Below are 20,411 nucleotides of genomic sequence, written 5' to 3' on the forward strand. Positions count from 1 at the left end.
TTTTAATAAGTATTATAAATTACTTGCAAAAAAAAATGATTTATTCTTGAAGGCAAGGTTCTATTTAAAGTGAAGCATGGCCTAGCACTTTTCTCGAATTCGGAGCCCCAACACCCTAGACTTCCTCATTCAGCTGCCTCTCTCTTTCATCCGTTCTAGGTGAGTTATTGCCTGGTGGGCTCCACCTAGATTGTTTGAAGCCCAGCTGGTTCCACAAGCATTTGCTCAGCACCTTGTCAGGTCCCAAGCTACATGTGGTCATCCAACAACCGAGGTGGCACTCTTGCCAATTTTACTTCCCTTCCTGGAGGGACATCAAGTGTGAACAGGTATAAGACAGTGCAGTGCACCAGGGTGATGGCTGAGCTGTGTTTTAAAGATGGTTAACAACTGACAGACATACAAGGGCAGGAAGAAATAAGTTCTTATTGCAATAGCTAATCCGGACCGTTTCATTTCAATGTTAGCTGTATTCAGAATTTGGAGTGTGGCAGGTTGTTTTTCCACAAAGCAGCCTATTTTGGAGTGCTATGTATTTTTATCATCAAAGGGTGTTTCTTAAGCATTGTCAGTCTATGTGCAGACCTTCAGGTGATGGTACGATGCCCAGATTTCTGAGCTCTATTAGAATTCCAGGGACACGGATGTCCCTGATGTCTCCTTTGTAGCAGGCTGGCCCTCATTTGCCCCAGCTGACTGATATGCTAAAGGAGATCTGAATGGCTCTACTCTGGATTCCCCTGGGGTGGAACAGAACCTCTGGGGTCAGACTGTGACTTGGTATGGTACTTTTCTCTCAGACAACACAGGGGGCGTCGCTGGATGAGGTATGAGAATATTTCACCTTGTGAGGGTCCAGGGTCTGGGCATGGGCAAGGTAAGGTAACAAATGTTGGCACAAAGAGCACTTGTACGCATCCTAACAGGGTTCTTATGGGGAAAAAAAAGTGGTAGACGTGGTTGGTCTTAATTCAGATATATTAATACAGTTCTCGAACAGAATCTGTTAACACTTGCCACAATTTTTATGTCTTCCTCCTGTTTTAATGTTTTCTGTCAATGAATAATGGTTTTGTGGGATGTGAACCTCACACTCCAACACATGCTCTGACCATGAGCACAATGAAAAGAGTTGCTTATTTCTTTTATTTTTTTGTTTGTTTGTTTGTTTGTTTTTTGTCTTTTTAGGGCCCCACCAGCGGCATATGGAGGTTTCCAGGCGAATCAGAGGTTCTAGGGGTCGAATCAGAGCTACAAGTTCTGGCCTGCACCACAGCCACAGCAATGTGGGATCCAAGCCACCTCTGCAACCTACACCACAGCACACGGCAACACCAGATCCTTAACCCACTGAGCAAGGCCAGGGATCGAACCCACAACCTCATGGTTACTAGTCAGGTTCATTAACCACTGAGTCACAATGGGAACTCCTAGAGTCGCTTATTTCTTAAGAATAAATTCATTGGGTAAGAATCGAGTATTATCACTGCAGTGGCTTGGGTCACTTCTGTGGCAGGATTCGATCCCTAGCCTGGGAACTTTCACATGCCAAAAACTTGGACATGGCCAAAAAGAGAGAGAGAATAAATTCATGTGTAATTTTGCCCCTACTTCTCATACTTGAATATACTCAGGGATGTGTGCACAGGTGCAGAGACACACACTAGAGATTATGATTCACAGACCCAATTAAATTGTATTAAAACCACTGTATTGTTGCTTCTTGATAACATGTAGAGCAGAGCCGGGGTCAAGGCCAGGCTGCTTAGCTGCTTCACTGTTGTGAGAGAGTCAGGAAGTGTTTCTGATATTTCTTTAAATCTAGAAGAATCCATGTCATAGTTCCTCCAGTGAGTTTTTGTTACTCTTGAGGAAATAACAAAGTAACAAACTTCAGTTATCCTCTACCATGGTACAAACAAGGGAAGTGACTTATGAGGAACTCAGCTGAGACTCTACAGCTAATAAGGGCTGATGCTGGTACCCTAGCCAAGGCTTCTTTCTTATTCCCCATCCACTGAGTGGAGACCCAGACTTCCAAGTTCCCTCAATAAGCATAGGTCTTCTTTTCCTTATAGTGATTCAGCCAAGCAGAAGAGGCGATAACACCAAATTCACAAGATGTTTACGAAGCTCAAATTAAAAATTCTTTTTGGAAGATCTCTAGAAATGTCTGTTAATGATTTTAATCATGTCCACATACTTAGCAACCACTCTCCCATCACTCCATCCTCTTCGTTGCAGCCAACATCATCTTTTCCTGCACAGCAAGATATTTTATTTAAGACTTGCTTTAGAGGAACTTCTTGGAGAGACTAAGAAATAGAATAGAAAGCAAAAATTACGAATCAATAAAAAATAATGGTTTATATATTTACAGTATACAATTGGAAAAGCCCAGTTTAGAGGACTTTTTGGTTATGGTTATTGGGATCCCACCAGTGTAACTACTGCATCAAACCCAAGTTTGATGTTTACGGTGCTACTTGGACTGTTAACATAACCATCTGACACTGGCTCAGTGCTCTTAGGAGCAGGACACTGTAGCAGAAGCTATGAAATGTTCCTCGATATGAATCTTTTCTGTATTTTTTAAAATTTAGGACAACATTACCAATCATTATGTTGGGCATTTTGTGTTCTCTCTCATATCTTCCGATTTAGTCATTCTACTTTATCTTATTCACACAAGGTAAATCAAAAACAGATGCTTTTATTTTCAGTAAGAAAATGGAAGTAACCCAGGACTCGTTCCTTAGGTTCCCTCCAATTCTGTGCATAATATAAATGACTAGTAACTAAAGAAAAATTGGGTCACAGATGTGATTTTCTCTTTTTCATTGCTCATTGACTGTAAGCTACACTGAAATGCATGCTGTGAAACAGCTGGTGGGTTATGGTTAGTCATCCTGAGCCCAAAGTGACTTTGTGCATTAAATGCCGTTTGAATCATCTCTCTACATCAAAATATTAAGCCAAACCAAAGCTACATGAGGGTGCTTCCGAGGCATCATTTACTGGCACGACAATGATCATGAACATATTTTGTCTATCCCACGGCTAAATAATCTGCAGTAGATGAGAAGCATTTCCATGTTCAGAATCAACCCAGAACACATAATCACACAATTTGATATAGTGAAAAGAACACAGACTAGATTCACTTAACCCTGCCTTTGATGACATCACTCATTAGCTTTGTAACTTCCTCTAAGCTGCTTCACTTAACACTCAGCCTCTCTATGCTTTTCAGTATCCTGGATATCAACATATACCTTGAAGGAAGGGTGTGGGGATTAAAGTGAATTTTAAACATTCAATCAGATGGGATCTTTGCAAAATGCCAGCACATGTCTGAATATCCTATTTAAAAATATGGAAATTATAATATGCCTAAACATAATGTTACATGATTTCTTCCAGGATATTTATCAAAAGCCCTTTCTTATGAAAGAAGTGAGAAAATATTCTTGAGCTTTCCTAATCCACGTTGGCCATAAGAATTGCAAAAAAAAAAAAAGAGTAATTTCTTTTTTCCAAGTGGGAATGAACTGAGCTATATTACAGACATTTCAAATGCCCAGAATGCGGTTGTTTGCCATGGTCTATAGAATGCTGAATGTGTTGCATTTTATGTTTGACATTTAGAGAATGCATATGTTACTGCTGACTTCACCAAAACAACGATGTTTAAAATATATTGAGTGACATTGTGCCAGAGGTCAGGACACATAACTCAGTTCTTCTTGTAGGAAATAAAAAACCTAATATATGTTTTCTGAACTTCATAAGAGAGTAGCAATGTTCTTTTTCCACCAACGTATCTTCAACCTACAGTATTTCTTTGAGTCCAGTTCTCTTTACACAGCCAAAAAGAGACACATGCATCAGAGATAACATTGTTTAATATTGTTAGATATGAAGTGGTATTCTGAAATGGACATAATAGGCATGCTGCATGATGCCCATACTTTTCAGTTTACAGACAAGTACAATTTCTTAAAGAATTTGGGAGCCATAAGTCTGCCAACCAGTTTTCTATGTAAGATTTTTTTAAAAAATCTTTGTATCTGATATCACCATAATTTCACAAAAGAAAGTTTACTTTAATACCAAAAGATAATAAGGACATAATCTCTGAGAATAAAGGGCTGTTCCTTAAATTGGAAACATTTACTTTTATGAAAAACTTACTATATCTGGTCCTTGTTTTTCTTAGTTCACAGAGACCAATAAAAACCCCATCATCAGCTGGCATTTAAAAGTTGTTGCTGTGCTGTAGCATCAAGGACTAAAAATTACTTGGAATTTTAGTGAAGAGAAGTTGTAAATTCTCAAGAACAATAACTGGTTCTAAAAATGGTCATTTAGTGTTTTGTCAAATCGATTCCCACTTCTGGGAATACCCCCTCAGAACACACACCTTTTGGACAACAGACCAGATAATCTTCAGGGTTGAAAGCCATAGCCCTATTCCTTACCTGGACCAGAGGTAAGAAACTTGTGCATAGTACCTGAGAAACTAACTGGGTATATGAGATTTCTAAAACTTTTAGTCAAGGGGTAAATAAAAATTTTTTTTTGCATTATAGCCTGAGCTTTTAAAAAATTCCGCCTTGTATCTGATCATTAAAATAGAAAGAACTAAGTCACTAAATTTATCACAAGCAGTTACTTGAAATTTGGATAGTGATGCACATCTGAAGTCGGAGAATTATCAAGACCAAACATTTCTCACCCTTCTGCTTGCACTATGCCTACCCACAGTTGGGTGCCTCAGGTGTCCTGCAAGAAGCAAGAGCATTAGGATTACCAAATTTAGGAAGCAAAGGTAGAAGATGCACAATACACTGTGAATTTCAGATAAACAATGGATAAGTTTTTAGTATGACTATATTCCATGCACTATTTGGGACAACTAAAAAATTATCCATTGTTTGTCTGAAATTCAAATATTACTGAGTGTACTATATTTTATCTGGCAACCATCATGGGTATCCCATTTCTAGCAACCATAGCAAATGTGGAAAATGAAATAAATTTATCGTTATGTAAATAAACAAACTTTTTGATGGCCACTCATTAGGGCTTTAAGATGTCAGAAGGAAATCTCCCAGGCACAATGTTAGGTCAGCCATTCAAAGATACAGAGAAAAATATGTGACAGACTGCTAAAGGACTATGAGAAGAACTGAAAGGATTGCCTTACTGTGGCTCTTCCATATAGGAAAATGCTGTTAGATGCAAATTAAACTAATAATATAGAAATTCCACCAAAGCGCTTTTGTAACCAAACATGAGACTCCTGGTTAGTTTTGCACAGGGAAGAAAGCTTAATCTTGAGTCGGAATGCCTTCGCCTTGGTTTTGAGGAGCTAGTTTACTGCAAGACCAATGAAAGGAGCCTGCCATTGACTCTTGGAGACACCAGCAGACCAAAGGCTCTCATTTATGAAGAAAGAATAAAAGCTCTAGGGTCTTGAGAGCGAGAGCAAGCTGCCACTTAAAAAAAAAAAAAAAAAAAAAAATATAGCCTCCTCTGTAATGATGGTTTTCTAAGTGATAGAAGTGGCTGGTCTAGCAAGGATGCCTTGTCAAACCCTTCAGCTCATTTGCAAGCTCTGGCTCACCTTTCTCCATCACACTGTCCATCTGTAGCCTCCTCTCATTGTCAATGGAAAGTAACCCTGGCTTAGCTTTTGGTTGGTTGGTTGAATTTGGGTTTTGTTCTAGCTTCATATAACATCCAAAGGTGAGGCTACGATAGGTTCTGTGAACCATTCAGTGGGTCATACCTCTGAAGGGGGAAGAACAGCTTTAATATTTTCAAACTGTGAGAGCACAATGAGCATAAACATTTCAATCGCAAGATTTCAAGTGGCAGAAACTAATAAAGAATATCATTACACTGAGATAAAATATACACTTTAGGAAAAGAATGAGAGACATGTCTTCACTGGCTAAGGGACTTATTTTCTTTGTCCAACTTTTGAGTGGTGAAACTGTGAAATGATGAATGCCTTTTAAACAAGGTGGATGCTATTAGTGGGAAGGCAACTATTTGTTTTTCATTTATTTAAATTTGTAGTCCATGCCAAAAAGACAGTAGTAAGAAAGACTGAGAGTATTCTTTGAGTTTATATACATAAGCAGAAACTGAATATTTTTACTTTGGGAAAATGTAAATTGTCATAATTACTTAAAATCCTATGCCCTGTAGAAAATAACCTTCAAGTGGAATCAATATCCCCCTCACTGGAACTGACTGACAACATTCTGATCAGGATCAGCTTCGTGTCCCTTATAACTCAGAGAATGAAACAGGACAGAGTGTAATGGGTCAAAGTCAGGGGCATTCTATGCTTCACACATAAATACTGCACAAGATCTAATCTCCTTGTGATTATTTATACTATTACATATTATTCCCTCTATCAGTGTTTTACTAATCCTAAGGACCTTATTTTCACAGTTGGTTGCTTTTATTGATCGTCTTTCCAGTTCACATTATAAGAGATTGAGACTTAATGGGTTGCGGGGTGGGAGGTGTTTCTCCCAAGGTCAGAGCAGATTCACACATCTATGATGAAAGCCAGAAGCGTGTCCTGATGGTTGGCTTCTAGGAATTTTAGGTTTTTTAGATACCAAGTAAAAGACAGGAAAAACATTTGAGGTTTTAAGAAAGTCTTTATGGTATAAATATACAGTCCTTGTATATTTTCTTTATGCCTTTGACTTTCAAACTTGAATAAGATAGAATATACTGTACTTGTTTAAAGGTTTACATTATGTAAATGCAGGTGCACGTCTTAGAGATAATATGTATTTTAATCTTCTCTCCACAATAAGTTTACCATCATGGCCTTTTGTACTAGTTTTCTAATGATGCTGTAACAAATTACCACAAACTTAGTGGCTTAAAACAACATGGGTTTTTATCTTACAGTTCTGGTGGTCAGAAGTCTAGAATGGGTCATTAGGCTGTGTTCCTTTTGGAGGCTCTAAGGAAAAATTTGTTTCCTTGTCTTATCCACCTTCTAGAGGGCCACTAGTATTGTGTGGTTTGTGGTCCTGTTCTCCATCTTCAGAGTTCCCACTGTAGCATCTTCAAATCTCTCTCTCTCTGGCTTTTCCACTCCTGCCTACCTCTTATAAGGACCCCTGTGCTTACATTGGGTTGACCTGGGTAATTCAAGACAATCTTCCCATCTGAAGATCCTTAAATTAAGCATAGCTGCAAAGTCCCTATTACCATGCAAGGTAACATATTCACAGGTTCTAGGAATTAGGATGTGGGCATCTTTGAGAAGCTAGTGTTCTGCCCACCATACCATTTTTCTAAGAGCCATAATAAACACTATTGTGTAATATCATCCTACATTTAATTTTCCTTTTATAAGATGCACTTTTAAACACCTCCTATAGACTTGTACTAATTACTTGTACTAATCTATTATACTTGGAGACATTTAAATTTAGAAATACCAGGAGTTCCCATCATGGCTCAGCGGAAATAAATCTGAGTAGTATCCATGAGGACACAGGTTTGATCCCTGGCCTCACTCAATGGGTTAAGGATCCAGCATTGCTGTGAGCTATGGTGTAGGTGGCAGACGTGGCTCGGATCCCGCGTTGCTGTGACTGAGGTGTAGGCCACTGGCTACAGCTCCAGTTCTTCCCCTAGCCTGGAAACCTCAACATGCCGTGGGAGCGGCCCTCAAGAAACAAAAAACCAAAAAAAATTTTAGAAATATCTAAAGTTTTTAGGATGACTCAGTACTTAAGTGGGGAAGAGCTTACCATGTGCTACATTTTCCAAAAGTTCCTTACTTTATGGACTGAGATATTTATACTTTGGCCCTTTCTCTTCACTTAAAGAATTGACTTTCCTTAATTACACAGGTTCTTCACAAATTTCTAGGAAGTCTTTGTATTTAAAGCTTTTGATGAATATGTTGTGGGCAATTTGGTTTTGTTAAAAAATCATCCTTTTCCTTGGTATTTCCCTTCCTGCATCCTCAGAAAATGATCCTAATACCCTACTTGTAAATACCTTGGTAGTGTTCCTCTTGGGACTGACAATTCCTCTTCAGCTTTAATATAAAATGTCAAGGTCAACTGTATTTAACATATCCTCATCAGAAAAGTTCACTTTAGCTGGTTGGATTTATCTCTTTAATTCAGTATATGTTTAGAAGTGACCCAACATGCACACCTAAAATGCAATTAGCATGTTAATTCAACCGCTTTCTGTATTGCTTGGGCAGGGCGTGTACTTCCTTCCCTCTGGTGGTATTTCTTAAACCTTGTCTTCCCGGGATGGTATGTTGCACATTAGAAAGAAAAAGACAGAGTTCCCATCATGGAGCAGCAGAAAGAATCTGACTAGGAACCATGAGGTTGCAGGTTTGATCCCTGGCCTCGCTCAGTGGGTTAAGGATCCAGCGTTGCCATGAGCTGTGGTGTAGGTCACAGATGCGGCTCGGATCTGGCATTCCTGTGGCTCTGGCGTAGGCCAGCAGCAATAGCTCCATTTAGACCCCCCAGCCTGGGAACCTCCATATGCCGCAGGTGGGCCCTAAAGAGGCAAAAGACAAAAAAAAAAATTAAAAATTAAATAGAAAGAAAAAGACTTTGCACACATCTGGTTTGAATTTTTGATCTATCATTTACTATCTGTGGATCAGTTACTTAATCTGTAAGCTTGACTTCTTAAACAGAATAATAGTGCTTATGACTGATGTAAGATTTTTAAATGAGGCCAAGTATGAGCATTTAGATGGTGCATAGGGAATACTGTGGAATGTAGTGGTAGCTGTTTTCATTATTATATTAATATTATTAGAGTTAATTTTTTTCTTTAAATTCTGCTGTTGGCCTGCCTTCCCTCCTGTTCTATTAATATGTAATCTGAATTCCAGTCAGGCACAGAGGAGGGAGGGGAGATACAGAGATCCATAGCTTTCAGAGTGTCCCGTACCTCAGATGCAGTCATATGTATTTGTATTTGCACTTTTCTTATCTTCTCGGAAAAAGGCTAGCTAATGATGGTAACACTGATAGTCATCATATTGAGTTCCTATTATATGCCAGGCAAATTTTTTTAGTTTACATTAATCCTGGAAAGTAACTGTTGTTATCCCTATTTACAGGTGAAGAAACTGGGTCTTGACATTGGTCAGTGTTGTATTTTTAGCATAACATTTAAATTAAAACATTCATTGCTTTATCATTATTATTTTCCAGTTAAGCATTTGACGAGGTTTACTCTCTTCATGCTACCCATTCCTACGATTTTTCAGATCATATTTTCTTTTCTGCTAGGAACACATCTTTGAAATTACATTACACTTTAAAAGGATATCAGTTTTATTTGTAGAATTTTAAGATATACACAAATTTTATAGCTATATAAAGTATGGTGCATTTATATTCAACTCCTGTGCATAATAACATTTATAGGCTAGCAGCATGCATGGGTAACTAAGATGGAGTCCTAGGAAAGGCAGCCTTTGAAAATGGGTTATGTATGAATCTTCTTTTGGGAAATAAAAGACTTGGATCAATGTGGTAAAGCTTTCTTCAGTGATGATTAAAAAAATTCCAAAAGTATGATTCCCTCTTTTGGACTGCTATACTACTTAGCTCCATCCCTTAAAAGCTGAGTAAACATATGCACAATAGCTTGATTTTTCTCTGATTAAGATTAGGTAAAAAAGCTGTGAAGTTTTAAGTTCTAATACAGATAATAATGAACAGGATCAATGAGTTGTTGCTGCTTCTGAACTCTGTTTAAAAAAAATAAATTGAAATTCATCATTTGGGTCCATCTATTTCCAATTAACCAGACCTAGGTAAATAAGAGAATCTGTCAGTAAGATATAATCAGCTTTTTCTTTGTTGGCTGATGAGAACAAATGGAAAAATATTATCACTGCTGAGCACTGTAGAATTTCTGGATCATTATATAGATAAAAATGAATGTTTTAAAAATTGAATGAATCAAGATGTAGTGTATACACACACACAATGGAATATTACTCAGCCATAAAAAAATAACAAAATAATGCCATTTGCAGCAACATGAATGGAACTAGAGACTCTCATACTAAGTGAAGTCAGAAAGAAAAAGACAAATACCTTATGATATCACTTATATTTGGAATCTAATATATGGCACAAATGAACCTTTCTATAGAAAAGAAGCTCATGCACTTGGAGAATAGACTTGTGGTTGCCAAGGGGGAGGGAGTGGGATGGACTGAGAGTTTGAGGTTAATAGATGCAAATTATTGCATTTGGAGTGGATAAGCAATGAGATCCTGCTGTATAGTACAGGGAACTGTATCTAGTCCCTTGTGATGGAACATGATGGAGAATAATGGGAGAAAAAGAATGTGTGTGTGTGTATAGTTTTATTACAATATTCTGGCAGAAAGTGACAGAATATTGTAATAAACTATAATGGAAAAAATATTTAGTAAACATCAGTGTATATAGAAAAATAAAAAATAAAAGTTGAATATTAGAGGAGTTTGACATTGTAAATTCACATTGAGACTTCTTCAGCACCACCACATACAGAATAAAGGAAAAGAAATCATCACTTTCAGAAAAAAGTTAAGACTGCATAAACCAGAACCAGAACAGAGTCACAAAGCAGTTAGCAGGAATGAAGCTGCTTGACTATTGTGCTGCAGGTATAGAAAGAGGTAGTTTGAATTCTGTGCTATAACAGTGACTAAAAGTACCCCAAGCAAAGCAGGAGATCCAAGCCCCATCTGAGGCTTAGAATCAAGGCTTCTCTGTCCAAACAAGGAATCTACAAACAAGCCCTGACCGACTTCTCTGTGGGGCAGTGGCTTATAATTATTTGCATTCCTGGGAGGCAACAGAAAGGAGACATAGTCTCCCACCCAACACCAGCTGCCCACTGACTTACCACTGGTGCTGTGATATCCACAACAGCACCCAGAACAGGAGCCTCAGACCATCACTTTAAATCCTGGTTTTTATAGGGTCCAGAACCAGAATCAATAAAACTGCACATAGGGGAGAAAGAACCAAGGTAGTGGAGAGAAGAGGGGAGAAATTAACATTTCCCACTCAAGAAGACTGTACTAACTAAAATCCTACAATGTATGATAAATCAAGGAAAAAAAAAACAGAAACTGAATTTACTCCAAATAAAATGAAAATAACAGAGAAATCTGAAAATGACTTTAAAGTATGCTTATGATACTGAAAAGATACAGAAATTAGGAAAAAAAGAACAGGATGTCACCAAACAAACCAAAAGATGAGGTAGTATGGAGAGGAAAGAATTCTGGAAATGAAACAACAGAGTCCGAGATAACGCCCAGTTGTTAGAATAAACTCTAGACTGACTATAGTCAAAGAATTAATGAATTGCAAAATAAGGATGCTTTCACCTAGGAGGAGGTGTGCATGGGGAAGACAGAAGAGTCTCTACCCTTCATCTCATAGGAATTTCTGAAGAAGATACAAGCATGGTGAAAAAGCCATACTCCAAAAGATAATGGCTAAACGTTTTCCAGAACTGAAGACTAGGGTTGAGAATAACACCAAGTGCCACCCTTGGAAGTTTACTCAAAGCTATACCTAGATGAAAACATAATGAAGGAGTAAAACACTGAGGACAAAAAGAAAATCTTAAAAAATAAAGTTTCCTACAGTGGAAGGACAAACTGATGGCCGTTATCAGCACCAAGAGATGCCAGAAGTCAGTCAATCTCCAGAAATAACTGTCAGTCTAGAACTCCACACCCAGCTAAATTATAATTTAGAAGTGAGAGAAAAACAGATATTTTCAGCCAACCAAAAATTATATGCCCCTTCCCCCCCTTGCTGAAAGAACTACTAAATGATGTTCTTTGCCATGAAGCAAAGTGAACCCAAAGGGAAAGAACAGGATGTTAGAAGCAATAGTGATCACAAATAGAGTTAAAAAAAAAAAAAGGCAAAAAGACAAATAGAGCACAAACATATCACCAAACCTAATTGCCTAATGATTATTTTAAAATTATTTTGGATGTTTTTGTAAAAGAAACTGAGCTAAAATTCTAGATATAATTAACAAGGAATCTATGTTCTTTGTTCAGTGGATAATTAATCCATGCTGAAGTCTGGGCTGAGAATGACAGAATTACTGAATTAATTTGACTTTGATAGGGAAAAATGTCATAGTTGCATCTGTTAGACTTCTGGTTTTAAAATTATAGAATGAATAAAAAAAGGATTTTCCTCTCTTCTCTTGAACCTTATCCAAATCAACTAAGAAAATATAAGAATGCCAACTCTCTCTGATGAGATGAGGAGCCATCTCTAATTACAAACCCCTATATGAGGAAGAGCTGACAGTAAAGGTCAAGGCAGACCCCCACAGAGAGCTTTCATAGCTATAGCCTCAGAGTCTAAAACCAGCAGAATGAAATGGTCCAATGTGTATGCTAACAGTCCTGTTTTGAACAGTGAGCAGATGCCAAGAAAGCTCAGTGAGTTTGATGGACTCAGCTTAGCACAGTGCCTGGACAAGCAAAGAAAGAAGGGCTGAACACACAGTCAAAGCCATATTTGTAGGAGTCAATCTGCTGACAGAAGAGGAAGGAATCTGAATTCTCTGCAACCCTGTGGTACAGATCTTGTTCGGAAAATAAAGGTTCAGGAGGCCTTTGTCACATACATAGCCCTGGGTCATAAGAGAACACCTGCTAGTCTGGAATGGCTCTTCCTCCCTCTTCAGTAGCATGAACCTCCTGCAAACAGTTGTTGAGAAAATGATCATCTTATTTTCAACATGGTCATCCCAACAAGCCAGCATGCGTGGTTTCATCACTTATTAGCTGTGTCCTTAACACAAGTCACAACCTTCCCAAGCCACAGTTTTTGTTAAAATAGGGTAACAGTCCCTCCCGTATAGCACTGTGAGTAGAATTAAGTAATATATGTAAAATACTAGGCATGCTATCTAACACATGATTAAAAGTCAGTGAATATTTGTTGATCCACAGAGAGGACCAAGCATCTATTTATGAGGTAGAATTCACAAGGCTAAGGATTGACTTGCCTCCCTTTTCCTCTTTCTGAAGAGTTGTGATTTAGATCACAGATTCAGGAGTAAGGAGGCATGAGTTTGAGTCCTACCTCTTTCACCAGCCAGCCTTATAAGCTTGGCCAAATTGTTTATCTGGCCCTCAGTTTTCCCATCTATAAAGTGAGAATAATAATGGTACTTACCTCACAAAGCTGCTGTCAGGATCAAATGAGTTAATTACGGTAGAGCATTCTGAATAATAGTTTCTGAGGGAGAGTAGTTCAGTACATGTTATTAGTACTTTTAGTTTTCAAGAATTACAAATCACACCATAGATACAGTTACCATACTTCTTAGGTATTTAAGGACAGTCACCTTCTTGGGAAATGGGAATCTTTAAACACAGAATTGACTGAATTTTTTTCAGGGAGTAATACCCTACTGCTAGATCATGTATTTCAGATTTTGGTTTATTTAGATCATAAGCAAAATCCTCTTTTGCCTATGGTTTGTTATTGTTTAAGGCAGATCAACACCATGTGTTGAATAAATCAGTTGTGTGCTGGTACCACCCAGTTAAATAACTTACTAGTTATCACCCAAGAGCAGAGGTCCACAAACTCCAGGCCTCAGACTAGATCTAGCCTGCAGGAGTCAGCAAACGTTTTCTGTATAGGGTCAAATAGTATATATTTAGGCTTTGAAGACCATAACTTTCTGGCACCACTACTCAACTCTGGGGGTGTTGTGTGAAAACAGTCAAAATCAGATATGTAAATTAATGGGTGTAGTGTATTTCAATAAAATTTCATTTCCAAAAACAGGGTAGATCTGGCCTGAGGCCTATAGTTGGTAGTAATTGTCAGTAAATTTTTAGCTAGTCAAAAACAGCATTTTTGGACGCCTTTGATTATAGGCTTTAGTGTACTGTGAAAATATAAAGTGCAGTATAATTATAAGGAAGTTGGGTAGTGATATGATTCTAGTCCCCCATAATGTCTTTTTTTGTGATTACATAAAAGCTGTCAACCTGTAAGACAGCAGGGAATCTAGCTCTTTTCTCTTGGTGTGAGAAATCATCAGATTTGGGACCTGAGAGCCTGCTGCTGATCTTTTTGTTAAGGGACACTGTCAAGGCCAATATGTCTAAAATTAGAGAAGAGAACAGAAGGAGGGCAGACAGGGACAGACAATGCAACTTTTCACTCATAATCACACAACTCAAGTCCCTGTGGAGTTGCTTGGCTGGGTTTCCAGTTGAGAAGGGGGAACTCTGATGGACTTGGATGATCCGGACTAGCCTTCTCTCTCCTTTTCTCTTTCTTTCTTCTCTTTTTAATGGTTTAGATTTTTTTTTTTTTTTTGCTTTGTTTTGTTTTCCTCAACTGATTGACTTTTTAATCTCATTTTATAGAAAATACCACTAAATCTGTTGGGAATGTTTAAATGGGTAGGAAGTAGGAATTAAATAAGAGGAGGCATTTAAGTTGTTCATGCATATAGGTGTTTGTGCTCAAATACACTTGGTCCCCCTCAGTACAATTCTAAAAAGAATTAGATGCCAAGTACTTATAAAACTCAGAAGGGCCCTCAAGTATACTGGTCATTTTGTGTGTGTGTGTGTGTGTGTGTGTGTGTGTGTGTGTGTGTGTGTGTGTGCGTGCACATTTTAGTAACTTTATTTTCTAAAATTCTATGTTTTAAATGTTTTTTTCTGCATCTTCACTTCTTTAAAAATGAATAGAAACAAAGACAAAAGGTTATCGTGATACAGGTTGAGTCAGCCAAATTCAGCTTTTAAAGAGTTAAGGTCAAGCAGAAGTTCCATACTTGGCTGCTGCCAAGCACTGGCCTTCCAGCAGCAATGGATGCTCTTCTCAAGTCTTTTCCTGGGGACAGAGTCTGTGACTGCAGTTTCTGAGAGAGAGGGACGGAGACCATAGTCTATTATAGCATGGAGCACATAGTGACACACCCCTGAGTAAGGAACCTCCTGGGTAGCCATCTGCCAGAGAGTGATGGCAAAAGAGGAGATGGCAGCTTCAGACATTATGACCTCTCCTTGCAGGAGCGGGGCTTCCTGGGTGTATGTGCCTCCCGGGCAGTGAGGAACAGTCTGGAAGCAACCAGTCACCAATCTTGCAGACATCTGCCCAGTTGCATGACAACAGACCACAACAAATACATCTGTTGCTCATTTAAAAGCCAGCAAAGCTCTCAGTTGGAGAACTGAATCCAGATCCTCCATCAGAATTTAACAAAAAGGAAAAGATTCTTTTGGCTGTCAGACTCCAAGAGGTCATTAGCTGTTGTTCTTCCTTCCTAGTTCCTATTTCTAGCCACCCTCAGCTCACCAGCATCTCCTGAAACTTTCCCTCCCTAGAGATGACCTAGTCCTTCTGGCAGCCCTCCCTTAGGGTGGGAAAGTCCAAAATAAAGATGCTCATCTATAGTTAGTCAGCTCAGAGCACTAGCCTAGACCTCTTTGAGTAACAACAGTATTATGCTCCTTATTTGTTGCCTTTGTATTTACTTTTACTGACACGTCTGTCCCAGCCCTCGCTGAAATAAGTCCAAGTCCCTTTGTAGCAGAGCTCTGGGTGACCATGCTGGCAGGTGCCCTACCTGGACTCAGCCCAAAGTTCTGAGGACTATCAGTTGCAACCTGTTCACATAGTTCTCTTGCCTACCTCCCCAAAAGCCACAGAACAACCTTTTTTGTTGCCTCTTTTTCTTTTTGACTAAAGTGTATGAGTGGAAAAACTTAACATGTGATCATGCCACTTGAGAGTATAGTTAGGTGGCAGTAAATCATCAGATCACTAATGATGGATCTGCTTCTATTCTTGAACTCAAGCCAAGAAAGATAGTAGTCCAGCTTCTTATAAAAGTATAAATTTAAATATTTTCATGGAAATAACTGCCTGGTGGCCCATCAAGTTTGCATAGTTCTCAGACTCTTTTTCGTCTTTAGGAATACTAATTTTCCTGTGTTCTAAAGAGCTTAGGAATTTGTCCTATTTTCTTCTATCTTCCCTGCTATTTCAACTCCTTGCTTTAGATTATTTGTATCAAGTTACATTTATTCAAAATAAACAAAGCATTCAATTACCTAAAAAGAGAATAGGAAAAAAAATTGCAATGCCATAGATTCCCTGTAACTTCTAATAATTACATCTGTATCAACCAACATGTGAATTAAAATATGCATGTTCTTGATGTCTTCTGGTTCACAAAAGGAAATGATTACTGCATTTTGTCAGACTAATGTCAATATGATGATATGTTAAAACATTCTGCTTGCAGCTGCAAGTTAGTAAGCCATATAAGGGAAAGCTTTAATTATAGCTTCATCCTGCAGTAAGTGCTTAATTAAACTCATGTAAGATTTTACTTGAAGCTAATTTTTTTCTGAAGATTTAAAGAATTAAGATAACTTTTCCTATTCATCTTCCTCTTTCACTTGTTGACCATGATCCGTACCATCCGTACTTCCATCTTAGTCTCTCCCTACAGAAGAATTAACATAAGGAAATTTTAGTCTGTCGATTAATGCTGTCTTGACTGGTTATTGATTTTTACTTCAGCATTGTGAGTTTTCACATGCCATTTGTCTTCAGTATGTGAACCAGGTCTTGAGTGCAAAATAAGTATTTTATACTTACAAAGTCCCTTTCTGTACTGAATTGAGTGGTACCAGTTTGCATGTTGGCAGTCATCTTATTAAAAACCACTCAAGGATTCCCATTGTGGCTCACAGTAACAAACCCAACTAGTATACATGAAGACTCAGGTTCAATCCCTGGCCTCACTCAGTGGGTTAGGGATTCGGCATTGCCATGAGCTGTGGTGTAAGCCACATGGCTTGGATCCCAAGTTGCTGTGGCTGAGGAGTAGGCCAGCAGCTGCAGCTCTGATTTGACCCCCTAGCCTGGGAACTTTCATATGCCGTGGGTGCGCCCTTAAAAAGAAGACAAAAAAAAAAAAAAATCAAGTACCAAAGTTTCAGTACGATTTCAGGGGTTTCACTCACTAAAAGGTGAGACTATTGATCCTCGCTTTCTTGAGTGGCAGTGAAGAATGGAGTGACAGCAGCACCCCACTTCTCTCTGCTTCTGTTTCTAGTCCCCCTAATGGTCATGGTGACTGCAATATGTGGTCTCACTTGTACAGAACAGTATTTCTTACCTCGCTGCCATTTTTCCTTTTAGCTTCCCAAGAGTACATTTTTGAAGGCAAGTAGATACTAAGTATTTGCATCTACATTGCACAAGAGAAAATGGTATTTTGAACATTGTTACTAAGAATAGCTACAGCTACAGAGTCAAAGCAGGAAATGATATTTTGACAATATTTATATTAGTGTATTAATTATAAAGTCTGCTTTTATATTTCAAACCCATAAAAATTAGGTTAATGCCTATCTTTCAACAGCACCTACTTTTTTCTTAGAGTATATTTTATCTTTTTTGTCATATATATGTGTGTGTATACACACACACACACACACACACATATATATATATATATATATATATATATATATATATATATTTTTTTTTTTTTTTTTAGGGCTGCACCCACAGCATATGGAGGTTCCCAGCCTAGGGGTCGAATCAGAGCTGTAGCTGCTGGCCAACACCACAGCCACAGCAAGGCCAGGGACTGAATCCGCATCCTTATGGATACTAGTTGGGTTACCACTGAGCCACAATGGGAACTCCCTGTCCTTAGAGTATAGAAGTGAGAAAAAGAGAAGTTTCTAAAAAACAGTGTTTTTAATTGGTTAATGTTATGGACTACATGTTTATCCCCTCCCCCATAATTCGTACATTAAAACCCCAACCTCCAATGGGATGGTATTAGGAGGTGGTGCCATTGGGAGGCAATTAGGTCACGAGAGTGGAGCCCTCAAGATGAAACAGCACTGTTATTAGAAGGGAGCTTGCTTCCTCTCTGCACTATGTGAGGACAGAGCAAGAAGATGGCCATCTATAACCCAAGGAGAGAACCTTCATTTAGTTAAATAAAACATTTTTTTTTTTTTGCAGCTTTTTTTTTTTTTTTTTTTTTATTATTTTCCCACTGTACAGCAAGGGGGTAAGGTCATCCTTAGATGTATACATTGCAGTTACAGTTTTTTCCCCCACCCTTTCTTCTGTTGCGACATGAGTATCTAGACATAGTTCTCAATGCTATTCAGCAGGATCTCCTTATAAATCTATTCTAGGTTGTGTCTGATAAGCCCAAGCTCCCGATCCCTCCCACTCCCTCCCCCTCCCATCAGGCAGCCACAGGTCTCTTCTCCAAGTCCATGATTTTCTTTTCTGAGGAGATGTTCATTTGTGCTGGATATTAGATTCCAGTTATAAGTGATATCATATGGTATTTGTCTTTGTCTTTCTGGCTCATTTCACTCAGTATGAGATTCTCTAATTCCATCCATGTTGCTGCAAATGGCATTATGTCATCCTTTTTTATGGCTGAGTAGTATTCCATTGTGTCTATATACCACATCTTCCGAATCCAATCATCTGTCGATGGACATTTGGATTGTTTCCATGTCCTGGCTATTGTGAATAGGGCTGCAATGAACATGCGGGTGCATGTGTCTCTTTTAAGTAGAGCTTTGTCCGGATAGATGCCCAAGAGTGGGATTGCAGGGTCATATGGAAGTTCTATGTATAGATTTCTAAGGTATCTCCAAACTGTTCTCCATAGTGGCTGTACCAGTTTACATTCCCACCAGCAGTGCAGGAGGGTTCCCTTTTCTCCACAGCCCCTCCAGCACTTGTTATTTGTGGATTTATTAATGATGGCCATTCTGACTGGTGTGAGGTGGTATCTCATGGTAGTTTTGATTTGCATTTCTCTTATAATCAGCGATGTTGAGCATTTTTTCATGTGTTTGTTGGCCATCTGTATATCTTCCTTGGAGAACAGTCTATTCAGGTCTTTTGCCCATTTTTCCATTGATTGGTTGGCTTTTTTGCTGTTGAGTTGTATAAGTTGCTTGTATATTCTAGAGATTAAGCCCTTGTCAGTTGCATCATTTGAAACTATTTTCTCCCATTCTGTAAGTTGTCTTTTTGTTTTCTTTTTGGTTTCCTTTGCTGTGCAAAAGCTTTTCAGTTTGATGAGGTCCCATGGGTTTATTTTTGCTCTAATTTCTATTGCTTTGGGAGACTGACCTGAGAAAATATTCATGATGTTGACGTCAGAGAGTGTTTTTTGCCTATGTTTTCTTCTAGGAGTTTGATGGTGTCCTGTCGTATATTTAAGTCTTTCAGCCATTTGGAGTTTATTTTTGTGCATGGTGTGAGGGTGTGTTCTAGTTTCATTGCTTTGCATACAGCTGTCCAGGTTTCCCAGCAATGCTTGCTGAATAGACTTTCTTTTTCCCATTTGATGTTCCTGCCTCCCTTGTCAAAGATTAATTGACCATAGGTGTCAGGGTTTATTTCCGGATTCTCTATTCTGTTCCATTGGTCTGTCTGTCTGTTTTGATACCAGTACCACACTGTTTTGATGACTGTGGCTTTGTAGTATTTCTTGAAGTCTGGGAGAGTGATGCCTCCTGCTTGGTTTGTGTTTCTCAGGATTGCTTTGGCGATTCTGGGTCTTTTGTGGTTCCATATAAATGTTTGGATTGTTTGTTCTAGTTCTGTGAACAATGTCATGGGTAATTTGATAGGGATTGCATTGAATCTGTAGATTGCTTTGGGTAGTATGGCCATTTTTACAAGGTTGATTTTTCCAATCCAGGAACATGGAATATCTTTCCATTTCTTTACATCTTCTTTGATTTCTTTGATTAAAGTTTTATAGTTCTCGGCGTATAGGTCCTTTACCTCTTTGGTCAGGTGTATTCCGAGGTATTTGATTTTGTGAGGTGCAATTTTAAAAGGTATCATTTTTTTGTATTCCTTTTCTAATGTTTCATTGCTGGTATACAGAAATGCAACTGACTTCTGAATGTTAATCTTATATCCTGCCACTTTGCTGAATTTATTAATCAGTTCAAGGAGTTTTGGGGTTGAGTCCTTAGGGTTTTCTAGGTATAGTATCATATCATCTGCATACAGTGACAGTTTGATCTCTTCTCTTCCTATATGGATGCCTTTTATTTCTTTTGTTTGTCTAATTGCTGTGGCTAAGACTTCCAAAACTATGTTGAAGAGCAGTGGTGAGAGTGGGCATCCCTGTCTTGTTCCAGATTTGAGTGAGAAGGCTTTCAGTTTTTCCCCATTGAGGATTATATTTGCTGTGGGTTTCTCATAAATGGCTTTGATTATATTCAGGAATGTTCCCTCTATACCCACTTTGGCGAGGGTCTTGATCATGAATGGATGTTGAAC

General features: G+C 38.5%; 1 protein-coding gene and 1 long non-coding RNA gene across 13 annotated transcripts in view; one reads left to right on the forward strand and one right to left on the reverse strand.

The window, feature by feature from the left end:
- STXBP6 (syntaxin binding protein 6) overlaps positions 1 to 20,411 on the forward strand; it is a 256,417-nt gene that overhangs the window by 209,293 nt on the left and 26,713 nt on the right.
- Positions 1,680 to 10,865, reverse strand: LOC146401692 (uncharacterized). 2 transcript variants are annotated; one of them, XR_014809244.1, is made up of 4 exons: positions 5,630 to 10,865; positions 4,739 to 4,785; positions 2,204 to 2,315; positions 1,680 to 1,866 (listed from the first exon to the last, which is right to left on the reverse strand). It is a non-coding gene; the product is annotated as an uncharacterized LOC146401692 (long non-coding RNA). The 2 variants fall into 2 exon arrangements; XR_014809243.1 differs by lacking the exon at positions 5,630 to 10,865 and having other exon boundaries at positions 4,739 to 4,819.

This window comes from Sus scrofa, chromosome 7 (assembly GCF_054392235.1).
Source record: "Sus scrofa isolate SSC_HxYL_T2T_F1_AM1 chromosome 7, Sscrofa_HxYL_maternal_Yorkshire_Landrace_v2.0, whole genome shotgun sequence".
Lineage (NCBI taxonomy): Eukaryota > Metazoa > Chordata > Mammalia > Artiodactyla > Suidae > Sus > Sus scrofa.